The sequence below is a fragment of the Triturus cristatus genome, chromosome 11 (genome assembly GCF_964204655.1).
Source record: "Triturus cristatus chromosome 11, aTriCri1.1, whole genome shotgun sequence".
Lineage (NCBI taxonomy): Eukaryota > Metazoa > Chordata > Amphibia > Caudata > Salamandridae > Triturus > Triturus cristatus.
Genome location: NC_140594.1, coordinates 918,528,632 through 918,541,851, shown reverse-complemented (window position 1 = coordinate 918,541,851; position 13,220 = coordinate 918,528,632). Strand labels below are relative to the sequence as shown.

General features: G+C 38.8%; 1 pseudogene across 1 annotated transcript in view; it reads left to right on the top strand.

Annotated features, from left to right (window-relative positions):
* The window catches only part of LOC146785611 (arylacetamide deacetylase-like), a 41,771-nt pseudogene extending 28,966 nt beyond the window's left edge, over window positions 1-12,805 (top strand). Inside the window, exons 5-6 of the transcript XR_014970372.1 lie at window positions 12,148-12,517; window positions 12,568-12,805. The product of XR_014970372.1 is annotated as an arylacetamide deacetylase-like (transcript). The remainder of the gene's footprint in view (window positions 1-12,147; window positions 12,518-12,567) is intronic.
* The last annotated feature ends 415 nt before the right edge of the window (window positions 12,806-13,220 follow it).

The window sequence follows — 13,220 nt, the reverse complement described above, 5'->3', positions numbered from 1 at the left end:
ACTGTATATTGCACAACCACTATGTTTGCTACTCTACATAGGGTATTGCAGAAGAGGAAGCACAACTATTTTCATCCCCTTCTGTACTATGTATGTATTTCAGGAGCACTGAAACAAAAGCAAACAACCAGTGCTGTTCACAAGTAAGACTGAGTTAAAAAAAAATGTATGCACACAAAATGTAGACATTTTGGACTATGCAGATTTAGCAACATAATGCTTAATTCTTTGCTCCATGATTATTAGTTGAAGCAGAAAATGCCTAGACATATCCTACCAGTAAATTGGGTGATTTTTGAATCTGAAGGAAGCCCTAGCAATCAATCTTCACATGAGAAGCAATTAGCAAGGACATTTCCTGAATTTTCACAAGCCCCTTCTCCTGAGATACTTTTCTAAAGATGCCCATGATGTCTAACCTTTTTCCATCGTTTTCAGCTTTAACGCAAAGAAAATGTATTAATTGACAGAATTAGCTTATGGGGTACTTTATAACAATGGATATGAAAAAGATATTTAATATTTTTTAGGTTATCAAACTAAACCAAGGCATTTCGTTATTCAAAGGTGTGAAACAGAATAATTGCTTTAATTCTCTTTAAATGGCAAAGAAAATTATTCATTTGTGAATGAGAGAGAAAATCAGAGGTATCTCTCAAAAATAAAACCCTTTAGTAGATCTCCTCTCAGTAGTAATCATATGTACCTTCAACATAACATTAGACTAGGGAGAGATGTAAATGGCAACAGCGTCATGCAAGTAATTTAGGGAATTTCGCACCATGCCCGTGATGCGAAATTCCTAAAATTACACCATTAATTCACTTCACATAAATAGTCTCCATTCGCTGTTAAAAATTTCGAACCAATTGCTAACTTTTACCACAAATGCTCTGAAACAACAGAGGCTATTATTTACAGTGCTTTTGTCAAAACGCATCCTCGTGCCAAGGATTGACACAAGGATGAATTTACCCCTAATTTATAGTGAAAAATAACAATTTGCTTGTCATGTAATTATCCATAATTTTGTATAATTTTGCTGTAAGTTTGTGTAATCATGCAAAAGCAAATTACACACATTTTCAACACTCCTACAGAACATTGATATTATTTGCACAGAAATTAGCAATAATATAACAGGGCTTTTGACAATCTGTGTTCCATAACACAACAGATAATCCACAGCCATGCTCAACAAGAGAATAAAGGGCATCATTGATTAATAGAGATTTGTAGAAGATAACAATATGGTTGATTGCCACAACCTCTTATAAACAGAGGATCACTTTCTTACGTCAAAAGGACTCTACCATAAAACTACAAAAAAGGAGCTGGGATTGATGGTTTAAAAGATATTCCTTAATTTGTCCATTCATCCTTCTTCCCTAACCCCTAAACGCTGATCAAGAACTGTAGGAAAGTCACCCATTTTGCCCTGATCATCCCCATTTATTTTTTAAATGATGCTAGTGGTTACTGATTCTGAAAGTGCTCTTGACTCAGGGGCCAGTGCTCTGACCTCTAAAAGTATATGGTAATTGGTATCATTCTAATTGTCAAAGACAACCTACCTTTACATCCCTAGTATGTGGTAGGGCAGGTAGGTTCAGAGATTCCAGTGAACATAATGCACGTAACTAGGCTGTCCGGTTTTAGGTTTAAACCTATAATAACTGATAAAACCCCACCAAAAGAGAAATAGCCCTCACCAGTGTAAACATATGAACACTGAAATAACACTGGCACAACCACAATGTAAAACCATTAAATGAAAGGAAAAGGACAGTGAAGGAGTCATTTTCTTTCTTCCTGAAGGGGCCAATACAATGTAACTTTGTTATACAGTCTAGCAGCAAGAAAGACTGGGCTAACATTATTCTGCTTAAGTTGTGTTGTTTATGAATGGCACTGAAATATTGTTTCGTCTTCCTTTTGCTTTTTTCAGTTTTGTGGTCTTTGGTCTAAAGATGCAGTGTTTAGAATCATGTTTTAAGATCTTGTTTAATTATTTTTTACACTGTAGAGAATCGGGAAATATCAAAATTATATTTGATATTTTGGTTGCTTTTGATTCTTTCACTGATAGGTAAAATAGCTGGTTTCATAAGAATCTTTCTCAATATGTGCCATCAAATTTACCCACAGATAATGGGTAAAACCCTTGATACATCAACCCCTAATTTATAGTGAGTCAGTATTGATAGTAGGTGAATTGCCAACACCTCAGGCTTTAAACAGTCAATGCAAGGTATAGTGACAAGTATATGTGAAAAGAGTGCTATCACAAAGCATCTGGGATAGTGGTGAAAACATGAAACCAGACTTTTGGAAAACATGGAATGCAGTGTCACTTGGAATGCTGCTGCAAAAAGGTTCTTTTCAAGTTCAAAAAGATTTGAGTGGTATTGTTTGTATTTGCAGTGATTCAGCTACGTATATTAAAAGGTTGTGTGATGGCCTGTCAAAATCGATACATGAGCTGAAGTGCTTCCCTGTAAGAGATCCTTCCCACTTGTTAGATGGTATGCTGAAAGCATATTTACATTCTTCAGAGTTAATGAAGAATGCTATTGACTTTTTAATCCATTCTGGTGCACTGTTTTGTTATGCCTAGGAACTAAAACACAAATATTTCTCATTTTGTGCTTTGTGTGGCATCAAAAAAAGAGTCATCCCAACTGTGTTGCTTATATGATGGTTCTCAGTATAAGGGGCTTTGAATACTATATTATCCATGTGGCAACCATTCACAGAATCTTTGCTGAGTGATGATGCCAAAGGCAAGAAATGTAAGGATCTTTGGTTGCATATTGATGGCGATGTGAAAAAGTACACTCTATTGCATGCTTAGATTTTTACAAGAAAACATAACTGCAGTAGTGGACCTAATAAAAAAAAAACTAAAGTCTGCCAACACCCTTGTCTGTGAAGTGTTCAGCATGATTGGTGTAGATTTTTCACATCTCCTTGAGAGTAGGCTGGGTGACACCTTTAGTGACTTTGGCACTGCAACATGTTCCATGTTAGATGCTTGCCACTTTGTAAGCAAAGCAATGTTGAAGAGCAATTCAGGAACTTTTATTTTACAATGTATGAGAAATGGTTTGCAATGATGCATAGAAATGTCCCTTCACCAACCACGGCATTTGAAGTCAATGAAACCTCACTGTGGTACTCTGTACAAGTTCTAGATCCCTTCCGTTAAGTGGCAAGAGTTAGCAAATTATGTACTGGCTGTTTTGGTATTGCCCGACTCAAGTGCCAATGTTTAGAGGGCCTTTTCACAAATGAAAAGTTTACATGGGGAGGAAAAAGCGAGCACGCATGACCAAAGACTCATCGAAGAAGTATTGTATGGTGTACTGCAATAAATTTGATTTGCAAAAATGTATTTGGACCTCATATTTATTGTACGTACGCTGTCTATATACCATGCACTATCAGTGCAGAAAGCAAGCAATAATAAAAGCAAAACATTCCATAAACACTGGAAAAACACTGTTTCTGTTGTTTTTAATTGCGCGAAAATGTGTAACCACTGATAACCACTGTTTTTTTAAGGTATTAAAATCACTGGAAAATACTGGAAAAAATCCCACCAGAATTTATTAAAAATAGAAACTGAAAACAGGAAAGCCTACACGTAATGCACAGTTGTGGTGTCTGCTGTCATTTTAAAGCCAGGCCTGCCTTGTAGGCTAATTCTGAAATAAAATTATGTCCAAATTTGACTTTAGAATTTAAAATATTTTGAGGTCCAAAACTACTTTTTATGTATCATAGGTCACTCCAAAGGTCGGCCATAGGCCCCCAAGGGTAGGATGCATACTTATAAAAACCAGAGTCAATGTTTTATATGCCCTGTTAAGGAAAAACAGCCAAAGTTATTTTTCCCAACTTTTAGTACTATTAGCCCCACTGGCTAACATGGGAAGAGTTTATTAAACATAATAAAGTCTATCTTTGCATTGGAGCTAGCTAACAATACCATTCAACGTATCAAAATAATGATTCCAATAAATCCAATGAATTGAAATGGAAGAATGTATTATAACTAGTACAGGAAAGTAGTTTTTGAACTTACAATCTTGATGTTACCTAGCGAAGCCCTGTAGCAGACTTTTCTGATTGGTCAGACTTTTGACAGCATGATCCAAGCTGCTCCTTGTGTAGGTGTGAAGAACCCTGGGGGTACAACAATACAGCTATTTGGTGGGAAGCCAGGGAGAGGAAGGTGAATGGCTAGATAAGCTTGACTTCAAAGACAGGAGCCTTGGCAGAAAACAGATGTCACAGGACCTAGACCACCACCACTTCCTTGATCTCTAACCAGATGGGAGACTCCCTAATTAGATTAGGAGAGAGGATGAAAGGAGAATGTAGTAAGTTGCTAACCACAAATCTGGGTTGGCGTACACAGACACACAGACCATGGAGAGGGGGAATAGCGGAGGAGAGAATAGCGCATTCTGAGTCACAAATATGCCACACTTCTCAGGAAGTGGTCATAGTAGGGGAGGAAGCATTATTCTCTTTCGTTGGGAGTATTCCCTTTCCTGCAAGCCTGGAATGAAGGATAAATATGACCGAGCTGAAGGAGCTCTTCAGGTCACTGACTGGAAAAATAAGAAGGGGAAGGAATGAACTGCTGGACCCAAGGACTGCACTGTAGAATGCCTACACTCTGAAAGAATGCACCTGCTGCACTCACAAGGCTCCACTAAGAAAGGACTCTGCCTGACTCAAAGGAGAAGGAGTGGACTCCCTGAACAGCATCAGATACAACATAGCTGAAAGACGTCACCTTCCAAGCCAAAAGGAGGATCACCCCAGCTGATTAGTTCAACTGGATGTTTCATGGACTGTGCAGGTGCATTGTGGGAAAGTAAGTCCTAGCCCCCAAGAGGCAATCCAGAGTCTCTCAACCCTTGGCATGAGGTAGTGGCCACACACTTATTTTCCCCAAAGAAACTCAGAAACAACCAGATTCCAAAGTTTGACAGCCCTGGTTTGACCGGCTGAAAGCTCTGGAGCTTCTCATCGTTGAGGTCAAAGACATCGGGTCATTGTGATGCAGCAGGCTGCTGTTGTTGAATTAAACTCGTCATCAAGAGAAAAGCTCCAAGAAAAACCTAAACTTGTGCTTTCATCTTTAAAAACTTCAAATCTCTGGTTCCACACATAGGATTTTTGTCATTTTGGTGTTGTTTCGAAGATAACAATATTCCATTTTTACAAACTGATGTAGAGTTTTTATTGTTTTGTGTCTTTTACTTATCTACTGTTTTGGTGATATTTAATGCTTTAGCAATTACATGTCTCCTAAGTTCAGCCTGACTGCTCATTTGCTAAGCTAACAAGGGTTGAACAAGGATTAATTTACTGAAACTTTACTGGACCTATTAGTGAGTGTTGTATTATTACTAGCTGAGGGTGAATACTCCCATCTACTAATAATTCAGCTTACTACAGTAGTATTTAATCTGAGGAACCACCGAATACACTGCAGTTCCTCTCCCCTGGCATTGTCTCCAGTTTCTTGATAATGGGCCAATGCAGTATGTTTTTTGAGTCCAAAATGGAAATTAGCGATTCATTTACTGAAACTTGACTGGACCTATTAGTGAATGTTGTATTATTACTAGCTGAGGGTGAATACTCCCATCTACTAATAATTCAGCTTCGTACAGTAGCATTTAATCTGCGGAACCACCGAATGCACTGCGATTCCTCACCCCTGGCATTGTCTCCAGTTTCTTGATTATGGGCCAATACAGTATGCTTTTTGAGTCCAAAATGGAAATTAGGAGGCACAGATAATGTGAATGTGAGGTACAGTCCATAGACTGAAACGCACGCTGACAGTGAAGAACGTTAATATGGGGAAATAAAATGGAGGAGATAAGAGTAATTAAGAAATTGAATAAATAGACACAGTAGTAAGACACATACACAATAGAGATAATTAGATAAACAGACACATAATTGGGAGGCTTAGGCACTGTGAAGGGGAGCTTTAGGTACTGAAAGGCATAAACAGATGGAAAATAGGACATCTATAATGAAAGACACAGATGGTAGCAGATTTTTGGGGACACTTTATCTACACACCACAGGCCACACACCCCCACTTCATCATATGGTGAGAAACAAAAGATCTCCGATAAAGAGCCCCTTTATGGGTGCCCGTTGGCTATTGCAGCACCGACCCAATGAGGAGCAGGTCCAGATGATGAAGCATGACACCTAGCTTGCTGGGTGAGTGAGAACCCTAGTTCCGAAAAAGAGGGATTCCCTCTAATCTCTCTCCTACATCAGGCTCCACCTTGACTATCATTACTAATGACAGTGGTTGGTTCTCTGCGATTTTATTGTCTAGGCACCACTTAAAGAGGAACAGCATACCTTTAGGTGGCAGGATCTTACTGGGCATCTATGCTGGACCTCAATAAAAAGCCCCACAGTCTCCCTTCTTGTTGACTAGCAGATTTTTCAGGCTCATTTAAAGTATGGTAGGTGGCCTGACATCTGTCAGGGTGGTGGAGATTACATCCTCTGCCATCTTGGCTTGACTACAACCCAACATATTGAGAGAGCTCTGCCAGCCCTGAGAAGATCTATGTTCCTTCAGAGAAGCCACTGTTACGGCAGCTTCCATGCAGGCCATGAAAGTTTAGTGAGTTAAGATATTCATTTAGCGTTTGTTACTATGCTACTACGTTCAAGCATACATTTTGGTAATTTTGTGTTCTTGGTTGTGAACAAGCATCTCTGAGGCTCATTGACAAATCTGAGGTGACATGTGAAGTAGCTGTGAAGCAGGATAGTTGGTGAGATTAAACCTAAGTTGCTGGGAGAAACAGGAGCACTGAGGACCTGGAATAGAAAAAAAGTTATTTGTGCTCGCAAATGGGACTGTGCAATCTTGGCCTTTGAGAGCAGTGGTACCAATTGGTGGAGAGAGCAGATGTGCGGATGCCTGGCACTCCTCATAACTACATATTAAAGTTGCAGCTAGTGTAGAGGAGGAGTACCTTCAAGTTCAGTTAATTTCTCCTCAGGGTCCACCCACAGACTTTTTAAAATTGTCTTCGTCTCTCACTTGCCAGTTGGTGCAACAGGTCCTTCAGTCCTCCCCTGGAGGGAGGTGGAGAAGGTGCACAGAATTCTTGTAAGAAATTGGATAATTAGTCAAGGGGGTAACCTAAAATAATATGAATCCAAAAGTCACTAAATTAACCTGAACTGAACTCTTGATAGTTATGGCACAGTCCAGACCGATGTAACTTAGGGCAATGTGTAAAGATTCATACAGTATCAAAGTAGCAAAATAGTAACAAAGTCATAAACACAGCACACTAAAAATTCAAACCAAATTAGAAAAATAGAGTAGATTTTAATAAATATATTGACACCAAAACAACAAAAATTGAATAAGGACAAACGGAGGTATGCATTTTAAACTTTGATATAAAAATAGCACTAAAAGGGTAAAGCGCCAACCCTGGCTAACTGGTAGAGGAAGACCCAAACATCAGCATGATTTGAGGCCAAATACAATGGGACAGAAACCAAATTTGACAGTGTCTGAGATTTAACATTGGGACTTTGTATTAAAAATGGAAGTTAAAAAATCAAGCGGGGTAAGGTAGCAGGCTGTCACCAAAAAGGGTTCCATGAGTTTGGGTAACAATTGGACATGTCCAGTGAAGCCATTGGTTTTGGTGGGAAAAGCTCAGAGGTTGAGAAATTTAAATTTCACACCCATGGAAGTCCTCTTGCCACCCGGATACTTTTAGAACCTTTGCCTGGTTAAGATTTCATCTTTTGCATTTAGTCGCTTTTTCAGACCTCGGAATCCTTTAGCAGGAGAAAGCTGAAGATTGTAGCTGAAGAGGGCTGGACAAGGCAGATACCTTCTCCACAAGGTCCTGCTAAACCAGATTTGCTGCTGTGGAGAAACTCCAAGCAGGAACAACCTGAATCGTCAGCCCAGTGGCAACGCACCTTGGGCAGATCAGCTTGAAAGGTTTGTCCCAGTCCTCCGGAGGTCTTGAAGTTTAAACAGTTTCTAAGTTTTGGGTTTTAAGTAGTGCTAGGAGCAGTCCATCCAGATGCACGCCAAGAGTTCCTTGACTTCAGGAACAGCACTTGGGGTTTGGACTCACTCTAACAGACCCAACAGGAGTGTCCAGGGTTCAAGGCAGGTCCAATAGGAACTGATCATCTGGGCAGTTACAGGAAAATGACTCTTCCTGCTGTATGTGTCCCTATCTCTTAAACAAGAGGTCATCCTTCTGACCCTTGGACTGCACTTCTGGGCACAAGAAGAAGTAAGTCCAATCCTCTAAGGCCCTTTCTGTTCTTCCTCAGGTCTAAGAGTGCCACCTCACTAACCAATGGACCAAAAGTTTCCACTGGAAACCTTGCAAATTCTGCAGCAGTTCCTGCCAGCCCTACTGAAAACAATTACACAGTTCCCCTGACTCAAAAAATCCAAAATGGTGAAAGCCTGCTCCCGTTCCGGAGCCTGGGTGCCCATCCAAAGGCTTGTTTAGGGTAATAAGCAGCCCCTCGTCTGTGGCTATTCTCCACACCCAGGCCTTTATTTCTGTTCTGGGAGCAGCTTTCACACCTCATTTAGGGCCATTGCCATCCGTGTGACCAAAGGGAAACATAAAGTAGCTTTGGGAGGTTTAGGCAGGGAGAAGGCAACTATCTAAAAGTTAATTTTCCTTAAGATGTATTACGCACTACACTGTCACAAATCCCAATGTGTGCCCATCAGTGTAGGGCTTCTTCTTGGAACTTATGGTGTCTCCCTTCTTGTAACATGACTGGAGAAAGTCATGGCACTTGGGCTGGTAGGGCCCCATTGGCATCTTCTCACTAAACCCTTTCATCCAATGCTCTGAAGAGGAATGGAACTACCTTGACTGAAAACTATTTTTGGGTGATTTAGAGATCTCCCTTGTGCTTTCTTTGCCTTACTTCCTTCTGTAGAGGGGGTCTTGAACTACATTTCTTGTGGTTCCTCCCAGATACCTTCTTGGACACTCTGGTACCTTGCTGGAAGTTAGCTTCTTTCCCAAGCTTTCTGGGCAAAGTTAGCTTAGAATTTATCAGGTGCTGGCACAACTCTGTATAGTCTGTAAAGCTATAAGTCAAGATGTTTTCCGACATAAACAAATTGTACAGTCCACAATAATCCTTTACTTTAATATCCTTCCCTCAACCGTCCATTTCCTTGCTAGAGGTATTTTCAAAGCCCGACTATGGCTGATGTGCCTGCTTCAGGTTATCCCTGAACGTCAACTGATAATTCTCTGGGGCAGACCAAATCTGGTTATGAGGGACTTTTTCATGGTGCCATAACGTGACAACGCTCGTAAAACGCATGGACGCGGTATACTAAAAGTGCTTTATAATAAAGGGTTCATTGTTGAATATACACCCTTTTGGCACGGTGGAAGCTGGTACGTGCGCCCTTGGCTCCCACCTGTCACTCCACACACAAAGTCATATGTACAACCTCGCGCCCTGATGAAATTGCCACAATGAAGCATAGGCAATGAAACACGTTGGCCTACTTTAAAAAGATTTGCAACATGCTGTGCTTTTAATGTTGAGTAGGCTCACGAGTACGAATAAAGAAGGCAAAGCTAAATGTGAGTCTTTACTCAATTTTTATTCTGTTACATACTGCCCTGTATAGTACACTGGGTTTTTTGCTTTGGATACATTTATTTATTTATATTTTTTCTCCTTTTCTTGTCTCTTTACTGGACACAAGTTCTGTCTTTTCAGTGAGAAAGCAACCGATGATGATAGACGTGGGCATGATGGTGAGAACCTGCCAGTAGCTCCTCTGGTATAGCGTACGTGAGGTGCTTACTCACCTTTTCACTTATTTTTTTGACATGTCTTATACTCACTTATCTTGGCTAAGGGTATATGTTTGTGGAGTGTTCAGATTATTTTTGTTTTAACAAACTTGAATGTTTGGGGTACCTAGGATTGGCTTAGTCCGAAAGAATTCATCGGCTGTTGGGTGGAGGTAGATACCCCCTAAACACCTATCCTTTGTAAAAATGTAATGCTGCCCCTTTAAAAGCCAGATCTTTGTTGTTTAAACAAAAAACAGGTGTATCTAGGGCCAATAGTATATCCCTTCCAGAATGTACTTCCACAGGCTACCTCTCAGTCCTCCTCTGGGAATTTATAAAGCACCTCATAAGCTGAAAATCACATAAGAATGCCATCCCCCACATATACCTTTGGGGATGTGAAGTCTACTTTACCAAATGGAGGATTCCACAGGCCAACAGAGATCTGTAATCGGTAATGTATGGGAAAAAAGATTATTTAAACAAAATATGTATATATATTTAACATTACAAATAAGTGTAAAATATTTCACTATATTTAGTTGAAATGTAGATCAAAAGAAAAATGTCACAACACTATAAACTTCATTTTGAAATAGTTCCATAATTAATTTTCATATATTAAATGACATTAAAAATATTTTTCTGAAAACTAAATCAAATATTATACCCCCATATTGATTTTAATATGCTTTATTAACTATTATAAGTGATATATAGAATTACACGTAAGAAACAAAAAAGTTGGTTTTCACCTTAAAAATGATTGTTAAGATTTTTGCAATTAAATATTAAACATGTACTATTTTTATTTGTGTTAACATTCAATTAAATGTATTTTTATTTTGATCTATTTACAAATATTTTCATTTAACAATTATTTTCTATGTTTTTTTTAGTCTCTATCTCCAAAATGTTCTATGGTATGGTGTTGCAGTACCTGCGTTCATATGTAGTACTGGACTTACTACTACTTTGGCAGTAGAACTACACTCATGAATTTGGATCTACACCCTTTTTCATGAGGTAGGGAGATGTAAGATACACTTTATGAGTACCTTTACACTCAGAATTTGTGAACTGCCAAAAAGTAGTAAACTTGGTCAAAAGTTGAAGTTACCTTTGTAAACCAGCCCGTATGTCAAGGCCCGCATGCATGGAAAACAGTTAATGAATGTACAATGAGAATATGGGTGACAAATTAGATTTATCTTTCCACAAACCTGAATACAAGATATTAACTTGCAGCAATATTGAGTGCAAAATACTGACATTCACTATGAGGTACAGATTCACTATGCTTGACTGTATGTGGAGTCAAGCATAGTGAATCTGTACCTCATAGTGAATGTCAGTATTTTGCACTCAATATTGCTGCAAGTTAATATCTTGTTTTCAGGTTTGTGGAAAGATAAATCTAATTTGTCACCCATATTCTCACCCAGAGCCCTGACTATCTATATACACTGAGCTATCCCACAAGCTATCTAATCCAAATGATTCCTATCCCAAATACTCTTTACTCAATACTCTACACTTGCTCTGCTGGCAGATCATAACACCTTACATTTTGGAAGGGTAGAGGTACCAGAATACTTTTAACAAGAGACCATCTCAACTTATCAACTAACCAAGAGTGCACCATCTCTTCTTTCAAAAATATTTCTTGTTCTACAAGATCAACACATTACCTAAAGATCTCAGTCCTTTACAGAACTGACTCATTGCAGGATCATATTAAATTAGGACCCCTCTTACTTTTTAAAATTAAGTCTATTGCTAATGAATTACCTCAATGTGGCTGTATGTGTGCATGTTGGCCAAATATCAGTACAAATTTTTGTACAATAACTTGTAGTACCTGGAGAGCCTGTCTGTTGTACAAAAGACCCACAAACAGGTTCAAATATAATCAACAGCACAGGCACTTCATTTATTTCTAATAACTTGTAAACACTTGGGTGAGACTCAATACCATTTTCTATAAGTCATAGTTTCAGACATTACTCTCATTGAATTTAAGCATATTAACATGAGTTACATCTTTCTGTGAACAGTTTGCATTAGGTAGTGAATAGTTAGGTAAAGATGTGCACAGCCATGAATGATCCATGTGTTTTAAATTATTTGTGTCCATATGACATTATCTCGCACTGCTATTGTGTAATGAATCATTTAGTGATCCTAGTACCGATTTCTTTATATTTCATTAAGATAGGCCGGAATCTAAACAAATTGCAAAATATTGTCTTTACAGCTACAAGAGGATAGTGAAGTTGATGTTAAGCCTAAAGTTCAAGCTTTGATCTACCCTGCACTCAGACCATCGACCTGGACACCCCATCATATCGTGACAATAGTGACATGCCTGGTCTTTCGAGGAAAAGCATGGCCAGGTTCTGGATTACATACTTTGCCACTGACAAGTCTTTAATTGAAGCCATGGCCTCCAACATACATATTACTTCAAAATCGAACAATCTTATTAAATTTGCAAACTGGAATAACCTCTTGCCTGAAGAGCTGAAAAAAGATAATGCTTATCACAGCTCAAAAGATGGAAGATCAGAATTTCTAAAAAGGTATCCTCAGATTACAAATCTAAGGGCAGCACCGCTTTTGATTGATGATGACAAATTGAGCAAATTGCCCCTAACACATATAGTCACCTGTATGTAGATGACAAATTGAGCAAATTGCCCCTAACATATATAGTCACCTGTATGTATGATGTCATGAGAGATGATGGTTTTATGTATGCAGCAAGACTCAAGCAGGCAGGTGTGCAAGTTATGCATGACCACTATGACCATGCATTTCACGGAATGATGACCTTCGTTACCTGCCCAACAGAGCAATCACTGGGAATGAGAATGGTCATTAACTACATTACCTGGCTGAATGACAACCTGTAAAAAACATCAATTAGCAACACGCTTTGTTGGAACATACATTATTCAAACTGAATATTGTCAATAAGAATTTACATTTGAATGCAGAAGAAAGAGCATGATTAGGGAATAAATTAGAATACTTGTCAATGATTGTGAAAAGGTTTTCGACAGTTCATGCATAACGTGAACAATTGGAATGTAAATCTCTTAAAGTATAAATATCAAAATTGCTCTTCACTTTTTGCATAACATTCCAAGCTGGGCTTGGTGATCACCATGTAGTTTATGATTTTGCCTAATGACCTTCTGTCCAATCATGTTATTGTTGGGGAAATACAATTTCTACATTACAATGTGGTTTGTACTACGAAACACTGGCATGCCTTGTTTTAGAAATTAGTCAATAACCTATTAATTTTAGATAATGAATATGTGT